This window comes from Chrysochloris asiatica, unplaced genomic scaffold, assembly GCF_000296735.1.
Source record: "Chrysochloris asiatica unplaced genomic scaffold, ChrAsi1.0 scaffold00007, whole genome shotgun sequence".
Lineage (NCBI taxonomy): Eukaryota > Metazoa > Chordata > Mammalia > Afrosoricida > Chrysochloridae > Chrysochloris > Chrysochloris asiatica.
This window is the reverse complement of record NW_006408525.1, coordinates 428,706-443,644: the sequence shown is the minus strand read 5'-3', so window position 1 is coordinate 443,644 and position 14,939 is coordinate 428,706. Positions and strand designations below refer to the sequence as shown.

The window sequence follows — 14,939 nt, the reverse complement described above, 5'->3', positions numbered from 1 at the left end:
CCTTCCAACCTAGGGACTCCTCTTCTGGCCCTATATCTGACAATATTCCACTGCTGTTCATAAGGTTTTTAGTAGCTAGCCATTTCATTAGTGGTATGCCTGTCCTTCTTCCTAGTCTGTCTTAGTCTGGGAGCTCTGCTGAAACCTGTCCTCCATGGATGACTGCTGGTATTTAAAATACCAGTGGCATAGCTTCCAGCATCACAGCAACACACAAGCCACCACATATGACAAACTGACAGACAAGTGTGGCTAAGCATCATGGTCCACTGTAATTGCTTGCTAGTCTACTGATTGCCTTCATTTGTCTAAGGAGTCAGGTCCTCACCTAGCACCTGGTAGCATCGTGATTACGAGTTAGGCTGCTAACCTCCAGATCAGCAGTTCGAAACTACCAGCTGTTCCACAGGACAAAGATGAGGCTTTCTGCTCTCATAAAGATTTATAACCTCAGGAACCTGTGCAGGGTCGCTATGAGTCGGAACTGACTCTATGGCACACCACCACCACCACCTAGTACCTGCCACGTAGCATAAAAGAAGAAATATCAGTAAAAGATGATGTTGTTGTTGTTAAGTGCCATCGAGTCGGTTCTGACTCAGCGTGACTCTGTGTAGGGTTTCCGAGGAGCAATTGGTGGGTTTGAACTGCTGACTTTGTGGTGATCCTACAGCACCACACCAGGAGTCCTCAGTAAAAAAAATAATCAACAATAATACAGTAAAAGGACATGGGATCACAAAATGGTTTTCCTTCTTGGGGAAAAGAAATAGCAGGTAGGAAAATGAAAAAGCTGAAAATCATTAAGAATCTGATCATGTTTCCCTCTGTCTTGCTGTGCTAAGTATCATTTTGTCTTCAACAACAGGAACAAGCTCAAAACCCACAGGGACTGCCTATTACAATACTGTCAAAGTATTAATTCATTAAGATTAATGAGCATTTACTATGTGCAATATATACGTACAAGGACTCCTGGTGTAGCACTATAGGATCAGCACTGGACTGCAAACCACAAAGTCAGAAGTTCAAACTCATCAGCTGCTCCTCAGAAACCCTATACAGCATTGCTGTGATTTAGAACCGACTCGGTGGCACTTAACAAAAACTATGGGCCAGGTTAGTTTGAACCACAAGATAAATGGTTCAAACTCACCAGCTGCTCCTTGGAAACCCTATATAGGGTCGCTATGAGTCAGAACTAACTCGACAACACTTAACAACAACTATGTGCCAAAGAACTCATGGATGGCGCAACTGTTAACTTAAAGGTTGGGGATTCTACAGAGTCAATGACATAGCCACAGAGGACTAGAGTGGAGAATTAAGCATCCAGCTGATAAGAAGAGAGGGCATATGCACAAGAGCACCCACACTTACAGATAATACCCACTTGACCTGGCTTCAATGGCTGGATGATCAGAACTCAACTAGAAGAAGAAAGAAGAGGAAAACAAGAGTAATCTGATACAATTTGGTGAACTTGACCTACACCAATGGATGCAGTTACTCAAAAGGGGACAAATCTTTACAGCAAGGATCATTCCCACACCCTCAATGCATAGGGTAGGCAGGGATGGACAACTTGGACATTGGCTACCCAAAATAGTGGGAGGGGCTACAAAGGCAAGAAGTGACTGGCTTACAAGCTTTCAAGAGGTAACCTAGATCCACAGGGCACAGAGGAAAGTAGAGTCTCCACTGAGTAGTATACAATCTGTCTGGGCAGGACTGGTGAAAGGAGATGTGGATAGCACCCATTTGATACAATAGTGAATAATTACTATCAGGAATGACTGTGAGGGTTGGAAATGTAAAGGTAGACTTTTGTAGCAAAAGGAGGGGAGTGGTTGACTTTACAGTCCAGGAGCGGAGGGCCCTGGAACCATCAAGGGAGAAAGCAGCTTGCAGGACTCTACCCAGAGAATCAATGATACCAGAGATGGAGGCAGAGACATAACGTGGAGAGATGGAGTGGCTGGGGACTCTAGACCCAGAGAGGGAGAGGGGCTGTGTGCTGATGACCAGGAGGCAGGCTTGCGGGGTGTACCATTTTTTTGGTTGGTTAATGATGCATGGAGGGGATTATAACCATGACAATGAAACGACATATCATAGGATGAATGTAAAGTTAATGTTCTCCCGTGTAAACTATCACATAATTCACAATAAAACATTAAAAAAAAAAAAAGGTTGGGGATTCTAGTTCACCCCTGGCTGGGGGCTTCTGAAAAATGACAATCTTGAAAAGTCAATGGACTCACACCCAGCCTGAGATGGCGGCAGCAACAGTTGCAGGGGGGAACTCTGATTCCTGGGACGTGGACACATTCTCCGTGAAGGACCCAGTGCGGGGGAGGGGGAGAGGGCGGCACAGGACCAGGACAAAGACGTCAAGGATAACTGGGATGATGAAGAAAAGAAAGAAGAAACTAAAGAAAAGCCAGAAGTAAAAGTTTCAGAAAAGAAAAAAATAGCAGAGAAGATCACAGAAAAAGAAGGGTAACAAAAGAAAAGGCAAGATGAACTTAAAAAGAGGTTAGAAGAACTTGAAGACCCTAAAGTGCTAACACCAGAACAACTAGCAGACAAACTGAGACTAAAGAAATTTCTGGAAGAGGCAGACCTTGAATTAGCAGAAGAAACTTTTGGTGTTAATAATACAGTTTATGGAATAGATGCTATGAACCCATCAAGACTTCACAGAGTTTGGGAAGTTACTAAGGGATAAAATTACACAATATGAAAAGTCATTATATTATGCCAGCTTTTTGGAAGCCTTAGTTTGAGATATGTGTATTTCACTGGAAATTGATGACCTAAGAAAGATTACCAATTCACTGATTGTACTTTGCAGTGAAAAACAGAAGCAAGAAAAGAAAAGCCAAAAAGAAAAAGAAAGCTGTGGTTCCTGGAGGGGGTTTAAAAGCTACCATAAAAGATGATCTGGCAGACGATGGTGGTTATGATGGAGGATGTGTACAAGATTTTGAAGACTTCATGTGACAACGTTTTATCTTCTCCTGGTGTCTTCTTTCTGCTGCCCACAATCCCTTCAACATGTAGCACAACTTCCTTTCCTTTCAGTTCTGCCAAATGCTACAATCAGAAGTGCAAAAAATAAAAAACAAAACAAAAAAAGGCAATGGACTGCACATCTACTCTGCACACACTGGGTTGTCATGAGCCAGATGAACTCAGTGGTAACTGGTTTGCTGTGTATTGTTTTACTATGTGTCCAGCACACTTATGGTTGCTGGAAATATGGCTGTAGTCAAATGTGTCTGTCTTTATGGAGCTTATTTCAAGCTCAGGAGAGTGAAAACAAACAGAGAAACACTTAAACCTATGTACACTATAGTACTCGATAGTGGTCAGTGCTGTAAGAAAAAGAACGCAGGCGTAGGGAGAAGGAAAATGCTGTTTTCAATGACTGTTGTTGTTAAGCATTGTCGAGTTGGTTCCAACTCATAGAGACCTTGTAGAGGGTTTCTGAGAAGCAGCTGGTTTCATTACAGTTTGAAGTTTAGTGCTTTTAAGTAAGGATGTGAATAAAGATTGGAGCCACCCAGCACCCACCCATCTGAGAGAACCATCCCAAGGAACACAAAGGTCCTGGAATGACAACATGCTTAGAATGGGCTTTGTCCACCACCAGCTTTGAGCACAGACCCTGTCCATCTCCATGCTTTGCTGCTCCCCTTCTCCTCTACCTCACCCCCAGGCCTGGCCCCCCTTCTTCCGGCAGCTAGCAAACTTCTGCTTCCTCTCCTAAATTAAAATCACACTTCTTACAGCTGGCTCTTCAATCTCATCTATGTTCCCACGATTTCATGTTTCGATTACATTGTACTCTAGTTGTTTATTTGCTTATGTTGACCCTAGTCAACAGTGAACTCCTTAGGAGCAAATTTCTTATTCACCGCTGTACCCCTGGTGCCTAGCTTACATAAAGAGGTGGTGCTCAAAAATGTTGGTTGATTTACTTCCATGATATATCCAAAATAGGCAAATCCATAGAGAGAGAACATAGACTAATGGTTTCCAGGAGCTGAGGGGAGGAGACCACTAATGGCTTTCCTTTCAGTTGGTTAAAATTTTCTAGAACTAGATAATGGTGATGGTTACACAACATTGTGAATGTACCAAATGCCTATGAATTGTACACTTTAAAATGACAAATTCAATGGAATATGAATTTTACCACAAAACAAACAGCTAAATCGAGCAGACTTGAAAGCTTGTGGAAGTTTGCATTCCGTAGAAATTGCAATAACCCAATAGCAGATCAGTTGTGAAATTGGAAGAGCCAGAAAATAGCTTCTGAATACACACAGGATAGCAGTGTTTACGTCTCACAGCATAACCTGGAGCAATGATTGAGAAGTTAGTCACAGTTTAGTCACAACTACAAGTGAAGGGATTAGGGTGACATCTATTGGAAATGCGATGGGAAGACTGGAGTTCTCCCCTAGGGGAGAATTTTAAAACCCAAAATTTCTCTCAGGTTAAGATGGTTGTTGTTGTTGTTAGGTGTCATCCAGTTGGTTCCAACTTATGCACCATGCACACACACTGCCGGTCCTGCACTATCCTCACAATGTCAGCTACGCTTGAGTCCATTGCTGCTGCCACTGCAAATCCTTCTTGTTGGGGGTCTTCCTCTTTTTGCTGACCCTCCACTTTACCAAGCAGGATGTTCTTCTCCAAGGACTGGTCTCTCCTAATAATATGTCCGACGTATGAGAGATGATGTGCTGCCATCCTGGCTTCTAAGGAGCATTCTGGCTTTCTTTCCATACATAATGTGTTTGTTCTTCTAGCAGCCCATGGTACTTTCAATATTCTTCTCCAGCACCATAACTCAAATGCATCAATTCTTGTACATTCTTCCTTATTCATTGTCTAACTTTCACATGCTTGTGAGACTATTGAAAATACCATGGCTTGGGTCAGGCGCACCTTAGGTCTCAGACTGAAATCTTTTCTCTTGAACACTTTAAAGAGGTCTTGTGCAAAAAAAAAAAAAGGTCTCGTGTAGCAGATTTGTCTAATGTAATATGTCATTTGATTTCTTGATTGCTGCCTCCATGAGTTTTGATAGTGGATCCAAGTAAATTAAGTCTTTGACAACTTCAATCTTTGTTCCATTTCTCAGGATGTTATTTATTGGGCCAGTGGTAAGGATTTGTTTTCTTTACATTGAGATGCAATCCATACTGAAGCCTGCAGTCTTTGATTTTGATCAGTAAGTATTTTAAGTTCTCTGTGCTTTCAGCAAGCAAGGTTGTATCATCTGTATATTGCTGGTTGTTAGTGAATCTTCCTCCAATCCTGATGCCACATTCTTCATATAATCCAGTTTCTCAGATTATTTACTCTGCATACAGATTAAGTATGGTGAAAGGAAACCACCCTAGCACCACCTTTCCTAATTTTAAACTATTCAGTGTTCCCTTGTTTTGTTTGAACAACTGCTTCTTGGTCTATATACAAGTTTCTCATGAGCACAATAAAGTGCTCTGGAATACCTGTTCTTCCCAATGTTGTCCATAGCTTGTCATGATCCACACAGTCAAAAGCCTTTGCATAGGGTTATCTGGTGTGGAGAAGAGAGGCGGTAGGTGCAGCTAGTGGGTCACCAACGCAAAGAGGAGGTTGTTGTTGTTAAGTGCCGTTGAGTGTATTCCGACCCACAGCAACCCTGTATAGGGTTTCCAAGGAGCAGCTGGTGAGCTTGAACCACTGACCTTGCAGTTCAAACTGAATTTGCAGTTTGATGCATTAGCCCACAGCAACGCACCAGGTGTCTGTGTTTTCCCCAGACACCCCTCTCCATCAGGAGCGAGCCCCACCCCTCTGCTGGCCTGGCCTAAGCCACCAACTATCCCTGCAGCTCAGGTGACTCTGAGTGGCCCCCAGCAGATCCCCACCCAGTATGGGTAGCCAGAGCTCTAAGGCTCCTAGGGGCTATATGAAAGCTGAGGAGGCAGCAAGACCAACGGACAGGAGAAGGACCATGTGAAGAGCAACTGAGACTTATCCTCTAAGGAAGAAGGGAAGTCGCCCTCTGTGAACGGAACAGATGAGGCAGAATCAGATAGCTATGCCATGGAGCCAGCAGCCCCCTCTCAAGGCATTAAAGCCAAGGAGACCCCCGAGAAAAAGAATAACTTCTCTTTCCAGAAGGCTTTCAAATTGAGCAGGCTGTCCTTCAAGAGAACCCAGGAGGGTGGGGATGATTCCTCTGCCTCCTCACCCACAGAGGAAGAGCAGAAGCAGGGAGAGATCGGTCCCTGCAGCGATGAGGGCACTGCCCAGGATGGGAACGCTGCCACTGGGAGAGCCAGGATCCCCAGGACAAGGGGGCAGAAGCCAAGGCTGCTTCCGAGGGAGGAAGAGGCAGGGCCTCAGGCCCTACAGCTGCCAGAGAGCAGAATGAGTAAGCTGTGTGGGGGCAGGTGGGTGATGTCTAAGCTGCAAAAACTGTGCTGTCTTTGTGAGGTCACTGCTTGGACCAGGTGCCCTGACTGCCTTCCTGATGCCCCCTCCTCGCCACGACCCCTCTCCCTCCTATAGATTCTCCCATCACCCACCTGGTTTTCCTTTTGAGGGAATTCCCTTACAATTTACCAAGTTAGGTTAGTGATATGAAATGCTCCTGTCCCTCCCTCCTTCCCCATCCCCACCCCTGCAGAAAGCAATTTCTGGTTTTCTTTCCCAGTTCTTTTCCAAGTAGTACCCTCAGGTATCCCACCTTCCTTCTGTTGAGTTTTTTAGTCTCATGCTGTGGCTGTGGTCCCCGGGCTGGGGAGGACACTGCCCCAGTTTTGGTTTTTATAAATGTCTTATTCAAGTTCAAACCTCTAGCTCCTGAATCAACTGTGTCTCTTTTTTGACTTGGTAAGCAAATATTAGGCTTTGAAGGGGTCTACAATGTGAAACAACTTCTTTTGTTATTTTCCCCCCTCCCTTTAGTTGTAAATAACCTTTAATGGCCAAATCCCTGATTTGTTTTTTGTCTTTTCTAATTGCCAAAACCATTTTCTTCCATCTGGTTTTACTGTTTACTGTAACCATAACATCTGGAAAATGAATAATTGTCCTTTTAAAAAAAAGCCTTTGCATAGTTAATAAAGCACAAGTAAACATCTTTCTGGTATTTTCAGCCAAGATTCATCTGATATCAGTAATGACGCCCCCTCCTTCCATATCCTGGTCTGAATCTGCCTTGAATCTGTCAGCAACTTGTTGATGTACTGTTGCAACTGTTTTTGAATTATCTTTAGCAAAATTTTACTTGCCGGTGATATTAATGATATTGTTTAATGATTTCTGCATTCCATTGATCACCTCTCTTTGGAATGGGCACAATTATGGAGCTCTTCCTATCAGTTGTCCAGGTAGCTGTCTTCCAAATTTCTTGGCCTAGATGAGTGAGTGCCACATCAGTTTGTTGAAAGATTTCAATTTGTATTCCATCAGTTCCCAGAGTCTTGTTTCTTTGCCAATGCTTTCATTGTACTTTGGACTTCTTCCTTCAGTACCATTGGCTCTTGATCATATGCTATTTCTTGAAATGGTTGAACATCAACCATTTCTTTGCAGTACAGTGACCCTGTTCACAGGGGGCGACTCCTTGTCCATCTTCTTTTGATGCTTTCTGCATCATTCATTATTTTCCCCATAGAATCCTTCAATATTTCAAGCTGAGGTTTGAAGTATTTCTTCACTTCTCTCAGCTTGAGAAATGCTGAATGTGTTCTTTGCTTTAGGTTTTCTAACTCTGTGTCTTTGCACATTTCATTATAATAACTGACTTTGTCTTCTCAAGTTGCTCTTGGAAATTTTCTGTTCCGTTTTTTTACTTTCTCATTTATTCCATTTGCTTTAGCATCTCTACACTGGAAAGCAAGTTTCAGAGTCTCTTCTGACATCCATTTTGGGCTTCTCTTTCTTTTTTGCCTCTTAATGACCTTTTGCTTTCTTCCTATATGATGTTTTTGATGTCATACCAATTCTTCTGGTCTTCAGTTAGTATTGTCTAATGCATCAAATCAAGGAGCTCTGGTAGCGTAGTGGTTACAAATTAGGCTGCAAACAGCAAGGTCAGCAGTTCGATACTACCAGGTGTTCCGTGGGAGAAAGATGAGGCTTTCTGCTCCCATGAAGATTTACAGCCTCGGAAACCCTGTGCAGGGTCACCGTGAGACGGAACCGACTCCACGGCACATAACCACCACCACCAATGTATCAAATCTGAACTTAGATGATCTCTAATTTCTGGTAGGGTATGTTCAAGGTCTTATTTTGGCTCTTGTGGACTTGTTTTCATTCTCTTCATCTTCAGCCTGAATTTGTATATGGGCAATTGATGGTCTGTTTCACAGTCTGTCCCTGGCCTTATTCTGGCTGATGATATGGAGCTTTTCCACCGTCTCTTTCCACAGATGGAGTCTATTTGATTTCTGTGTTTTCCATCTGGTGAGACCCATGTGTATAGTCTTTTGCAATGAATAAGTTATTGGTCTTGCAAAATTCCATCATGTGATAGAACCAATTATTTTTCCTTTACAAAATATCACTGAGGGTGGGAGGTAGGACAATCAAAGAGATTTCAATGTGTTTCTTGACCTGAACGATCAATCTGGTGTTGATAAGAATCAGCAACCCTTTCTTGGGAACCTCAGCTGTATTTGAGGAAGTGAATTATGCTAGGGACTAAATAAAGTAAATTATATCACTAAATATATTTTTGAACTTTAGATAATGCAAATCTAACTCAAAAGTAATTTGAAATTAAGCATTTAAATAAGCTTTTATTTAAGTATGTTGTTGTTAAATACCATTGAGTCAGTTCCAACTCATAGTGACCCTGCACAGGGTTTCCGAGGCTGTAAATCTTTATGGGAGCAGAAAGCCTCAACTTTCTCCCGCGGAACAGCTGGTAGTTTCAAACTGCCAAACTTGAGGTTAACAGCCCGATTCATAACCACTACGCTACCAGAGCTCCTTATTGAAGTATAAAAGATCATAAATAGAAGAGTATACAAATCATATGAACTCAGTTTGATGCATTCTTACAAAGGGAGCATGAGTATTTAAATAGCACTCAGATGTTAAAAATAAAGGCATTAACCAGCAACCTTCCTTTCCCCCACCCCAGTCAATACCTCTCAAAAGTAACTACCATCCTGATTCTTCACTTTAAATTCGTTTTTTGTTTGTTTCTGTGCTTTGTAAAAGTGTATAGCTTCTTTCATTCAACAATTGGAAGAGTCATTTTGTGTTCCTGGGTGTAGTTGATACTTTAGTCAATAAATATGTCCACAGTCCCTTTGAGAGACATTTGAGGTACTCTAAGACAGCAGTTCAAAACTACCAGCTGTTCCACAGGAGAAAGATGAGGCTTTCTGCTCCCGTAAAGATTTACAGCCTCAGAAAACCTGTACAGGGTCGCTATGAGTCAGAACTGACTCCATGGCACATAACTACAACAACATGAGTCCGTGTGGCGCTGTGGGCTAATGTGCCAGACTGCAAAGGCGTTTGAACTGCAAGGTTGGCAGTTCAAGCTCACCAGCTGCTTCTCAGAAACCCTAGACAGGGTCACTATGAGTGGAAACTGACTTGACGGCACTTAACAACAATGACATAGTGCTGTATGGAGTACTGGTGTGGTGCATTGGGTTAATGCACTGGACTTCAACGTTGGTTTGAAGCGTGAGGTCAGTGGTTCAAGCTCACCAGCCGCTCCTCAGAAACCCTAAAGTGGGTTGCTATGGGTTGGAACCGACTCAACAGCGCTTAACAACAACATAGTGTATGATAAGCATTTGACTGCTAATCTCAAACCCACCAGCTGCTCCTCGGAAACCCTATACAGTCAAATCAACTCTACGGCACTTAACAACAGACTTTGGCTAAAGCAAATAGTGCTACTGGGAACATTCTTATAGTAGGTTGAACAGTGTGAAAATGCCATATTTGTCAGAGGAAAGATGAAGGTAATGGAAGACACAGGGAGGAATCCAAGAGTTGATGCAAACAGAGCTAAACATTGTTAACCGATGGCACATGGAAGGGATTCCAATCATTGTCATGAAGCAAAGTATATGATTTGTTGACTGTAAAGCTGATGATCTGCTCTGTAAACCTTCACAATAAAAAGTTTAGAAAGAAAAAAAATGCCTTATTTGTAAATCAACAGTGGTCAAATATTTATAATTTTATACATATAGTTCAACATATTATATATCAAAAAGCTCATGGAAAAATGGAATTTAAAGACAATGGAATTTTCTCACAACTTTTTTTGAAGACCCTCATATATCCAAGAGTGGGATTGCTGAGTGATCTGATCAGCTTTAGCAGATACCACCATGCTGCCAGAGTCCTGGTGCGGTGTTGAAAGATAAGCACTGGAATGCGAACCACAAGATCAACAGTTCAAACCTGTCAGTCACTCCTTGGAAACGCTATACAGGGTCTCTATGAGTTAGAGCTGACTTGCCAGCACTTAACAATAACAACAACCATACTGCCAAACAGTTTTCCAAAGGGATCTACCCATTCACACTTGTGTCAGCATGTATGAGCGTTTCAATTGCTCCACATCTCGCCGAGATTTCTATCTACTGATACCTGTTTTGGCTTTTTTTTTTTTTTTTTTTTCACTTTTGCTATTGTGATGGATGTGTGATGTTATCACAATGTGGTTTTAATTTGCATTTTCCTGATGCTGAATAAAAATGAGGAATCCTGGTGTGGTGCTGTGAGTTAATGTGCTGCAAGTTGGTTTGAACCGCTAGGTTGGCAGTTCAAGTTCACTAGCCCCTCCTTGGAACCCCATACAGGGTCGCTATGGGTCATAACTGCCTCGATGGCACCAAACAACGATACAGATGAGACCCTTTTGTATGTTTACAGCAATGTGAATATCCTCTGTGTGTGAAGGATCTATTCAAGTTTTTGCCCATTTTTTTCAATTGGTTTCCAGCCTTTTTCTTATTAATCTGTAGTTTTGTTTTGTTTTATGGATAAAAGATCTTGTCAGTTAGATATATTGCACATCTTTTCTTTCACTCTGTTAGCTCCAAGTACCAGAGTAGAGAGCTAAAAATGCCCTAAACAACAAAACACATATTCTCTCACTAAAAAATACAATTAAACAAAACAAAAAGTTCAGAGAAACTTAAGAAGCACTAGAACAGAAAATATCAGGGTGCATCAGATATTTTAAAAACCACAAGTATTGTTTTATGAAGCGTTTGTCTCAGATGTACATGTCACATCATGTGACCATGGGTCACAGTGACAAGTTTTAAAAAAGCATGGAGACCAGATGAAAGGCTAGACACCATGAGCTGAGGACTATGAGAAGCCTGGAACATAAGCATCTGGGTGACAGAAACAGGGAAGTCGAAAGGTGCATGTTTCCGGGGGAAGATGACAACTTTCATTTTGAACACTGATACTGGTTTACAGTAAATCATGCATAGTGGTTGGTTGCCTCTTTGCCTAATTTCAACATCTGTTCAAAATATATTTCTGAATGAATGCTTTTAGGACTGAGAACGTTTACTCACAAGGTCACTAATAATTCATTCCCCAAAAGGGGTAAAGCTTTAATAGAGGGACTAACATTTATTGGGACTCCCCCCCCCCCAAAAAAAAACCCAGCCATTGTAAACCCTATGGCAGTTATGGGGTCACATGAGTCAACTTGATGAGAATTGGTTTTTAAAGGGAAAATGTTCTGACCTCCACTCTGTTGTTTCACAGCTTGGCTGAGCTCTGAGCAGCAGCACCATCTGTTTAACAATGGCACTGGGTGGAATCATTTATTGAATGTTTATCAGCCAAGCTCTCTGCATTTAGTTTCCCCTGAATCCTCCCAGCCGTTCTGCTGAGTTTTAGAGAAGTTGTGCAGTTAAATGATAAGTTGTGTTTGGCCTGCAAACTGCTTGATTTCCAAGAGTGCCGCCAGATCTCTCTATGACCTCATTAAGTTGAACAAGCTTTGGCTTTCAAAGGAAATTAATTCCTCCACAGTTGGAGACTTTTGCACAAAAAGTTGACTATTGCTTGTTTGATTCCGAAGTTTTTAGGAAGATTCTTAGAATTACCATGAGTATTTCATATTATTTTGTGTGCTGTTGAGTTGGTTCCAACTCATAGTGACCCTGTATAAATTTTCCTAGAGTAGCTGGTGGATTTGAACTACCGATCTTACATTGATCAGTCCAGTGTTTATGCTACAGAGTGCCTCACCAGGATTCTTATTACTGTTGTTAAGTGCCGTTGAGTTGGTTCCGACTCACAGAGAACCTGTATAGTGTTTCTGAGGAGCAGTTGGAGAGCTTGATTCCCACAGCGCCACACCAGGACTCCAGGGCTCTTATTAGTATTTATGATTCCCCACTTCTGCCACTTCCTCCTAGACAATACACACTCTAGCAACCCATCCTTTACCGTTTCATAAAAACACAAGCTCATCATGCTGCCCTTCAAAAGCTACTCTCTCTGCTGACTTCCCTGTTTCTCATAAAGCTGCTAAAGCCTCGTCTTCTTCCAGAAAGAATTCTTTTCTTTCCATTCTCCTTACATCTTCCAGGTTCCATCCTTTACCACTGTCTCTCACTAGGAAAGGTGTACTAGCTTTTTTCCTAGGCTTTCATCTCCAAACTGGTCTCACATTGCTGCTTTCTAGAAACACCTCCAATCTGACCCTCTGTCATTGACTAAATGTATTCTCTGAGAATGTGTGTCAGCTTGACTGGACCATGATGCTCAGTGGTTTGGCAGTTATGTCATAATCCCCAGGATGTGATTCACCAATAAGAGGTTTATGGTGCTGCAGGGTAATACGCTGGACTGCAAAGTCAGTTTGAACTGCAAGGTCGGTGGTTCACCCCACCAGTCCCTCCTCAGAAATCCTATGTTGTTGTTGTTGTTGTTGTTATGTGCCATGGAGTCAGTTCTGACTCATAGTGACCCTGTACAGGGTTTCCGAGGCTGTAAATCTTTACTGGGTGTGAAAGCCTCATCTTTCTCCTGTGGAACAGCTGGTAGTATCGAACTACTGACTGTGAGATTAGCAGCCCAATTCATAACCACTACGCTACCAGAAACCCTATACGGATCGCTGTGGGTCAGAAACGATTCTACTGCACTTAACAACAACATCCTTAAGGTGGCACTGTGGGATAAGCATTTGACTGCAAGGTCAGTTTGAACCCCAAGGTTGGCAGTTCAAACTCACCAGCTGCTCCTAGGAAACCCTACACAGGATAGCTATGAGTTGGGACAGATTGGAAGGCACTTAACAGTAAGACTCTTGATCACATCACCATCCTGATCTGATGTTTCTCAAGGGTGTGGCATACAACACCTTTTATTGGAATGCAAAAGTTGGGAACAAAGAGGAAGGATCAGTAGAAGGAAAATATGGCCTTAGTGATAGAAACAATGCTAGAGATTGCATAGTAGAACTTTGCAAGACCAAAGAATTATTCATAGCAAACACTTTTTAAAAAATAACATAAAAGGTAACTACTATACACATAGACTTCACCAGATAGAATACACAGGAAACCAATTGACTACATCTGTGGGAAGAGACTTTGGAGAAGCTCAATATCATCAGTCAAAACAAGGCCAGGAGCAATTGTGAAACAGGTTATCAAGTGCTTATATGCAAGTTCCAGCTGACGCTGAAGAAAATTAAAACAAGCCCAAGAGAGGGAAAACATGACCTTAAATGCATCTCACCTGAATTTAGAGACCATCTCAGGGACAAATTTGATGTATTTGACAGATACTAACTAATGACTGAAGATCCTAAGCGCTGTGGGATGACATTAAAAGCATCATACAGAAGAAAGCACAATGCCATTAAAATGACAGGAAAGAAAGAAAAGACCAAAACAGTTGCCCGAAGAGACTGAAATTTGCTCTCCAGTGTAGAGTTGCTAAAGCAAATAGAAGAACTGAGGAAGTAAAAGGACTGAACAGAAAATTTCAAAGGGCAGCTTGAGAAGACAAAGTATCATAATTAAGATGTGCAAAGAACTGGAGTTAGAAAATGAAAAGGGAAGAACATGCTTAGCATTTCTCAAGGAAAAGAAAAAAAAATGAAAGAGAAAATTCAAGTTTTAACTTGCAAGTTTGAAGGATTCTATGGGAGTACTGGCGTGGCGCTGTTGGTTAATGCGCCAGACTGCAAAGCCGTTTGAACTGCAAGGTTGGCATTTCACGCTCACCAGCTGCTCCTCGGAAACCCTACACAGGGTCGCTATGGGTCGGAACTGACTCTATGGCACATAACAACAACATGGGAATACTGGTGTGATGCTGCAGGTTAATGTGCTGGATTGCAAGGTTGATGGTTCAAGCTCACGAGCCACTATGAGTCAGAACTGATTTGACAACACTTAGCAACAACAACATGGGCAAAATATTGAATGGTGCAGAAAGCATCAAAAGAAGATGAAAGGAATACATACAGTCACTGTTTCAAAAAGAAACATTTCAAGAGGAAGCATATGATAAAGAACCGATGGTACTGAAGGAAGAAGTTAACCTGCACTGAAGGCATTGGTGAAAAACAAGGCTCCAGGAATCAATGAAACACAACTTGAAATCCTTCAACATACTGATGCAGCCCTGGAGGCACTCACTCATTCATATCAAGAAATTTGGAAGACAGCTTCCTGGACAACTAATGGGAAGATATCATATTTGTGTCCATTCCAAAGAAAGGTGACCCAACAGAAAGTGGAAATCATCAAAAAAAATCATTAATATCGCATACAAGTAAAATATTGCTTAAAACAATACAAAAATGGTTGCGACATTGCAATATCATCAGGAAACTGCCATATTCCGAAGAGGACTTGGAGCTAGGGGTATCATTACTGAGGTCAGATGGACCTTGG

The 14,939-nt window shown here is 42.0% G+C and overlaps 2 pseudogenes; both read left to right on the top strand.

The window, feature by feature from the left end:
- The first annotated feature begins 2,276 nt into the window (after positions 1 to 2,276).
- LOC102818928 lies at positions 2,277 to 3,006 on the top strand (annotated as a pseudogene).
- A 2,932-nt stretch (positions 3,007 to 5,938) lies between these two features.
- LOC102828466 lies at positions 5,939 to 6,446 on the top strand (annotated as a pseudogene).
- Positions 6,447 to 14,939: the final 8,493 nt, after the last annotated feature.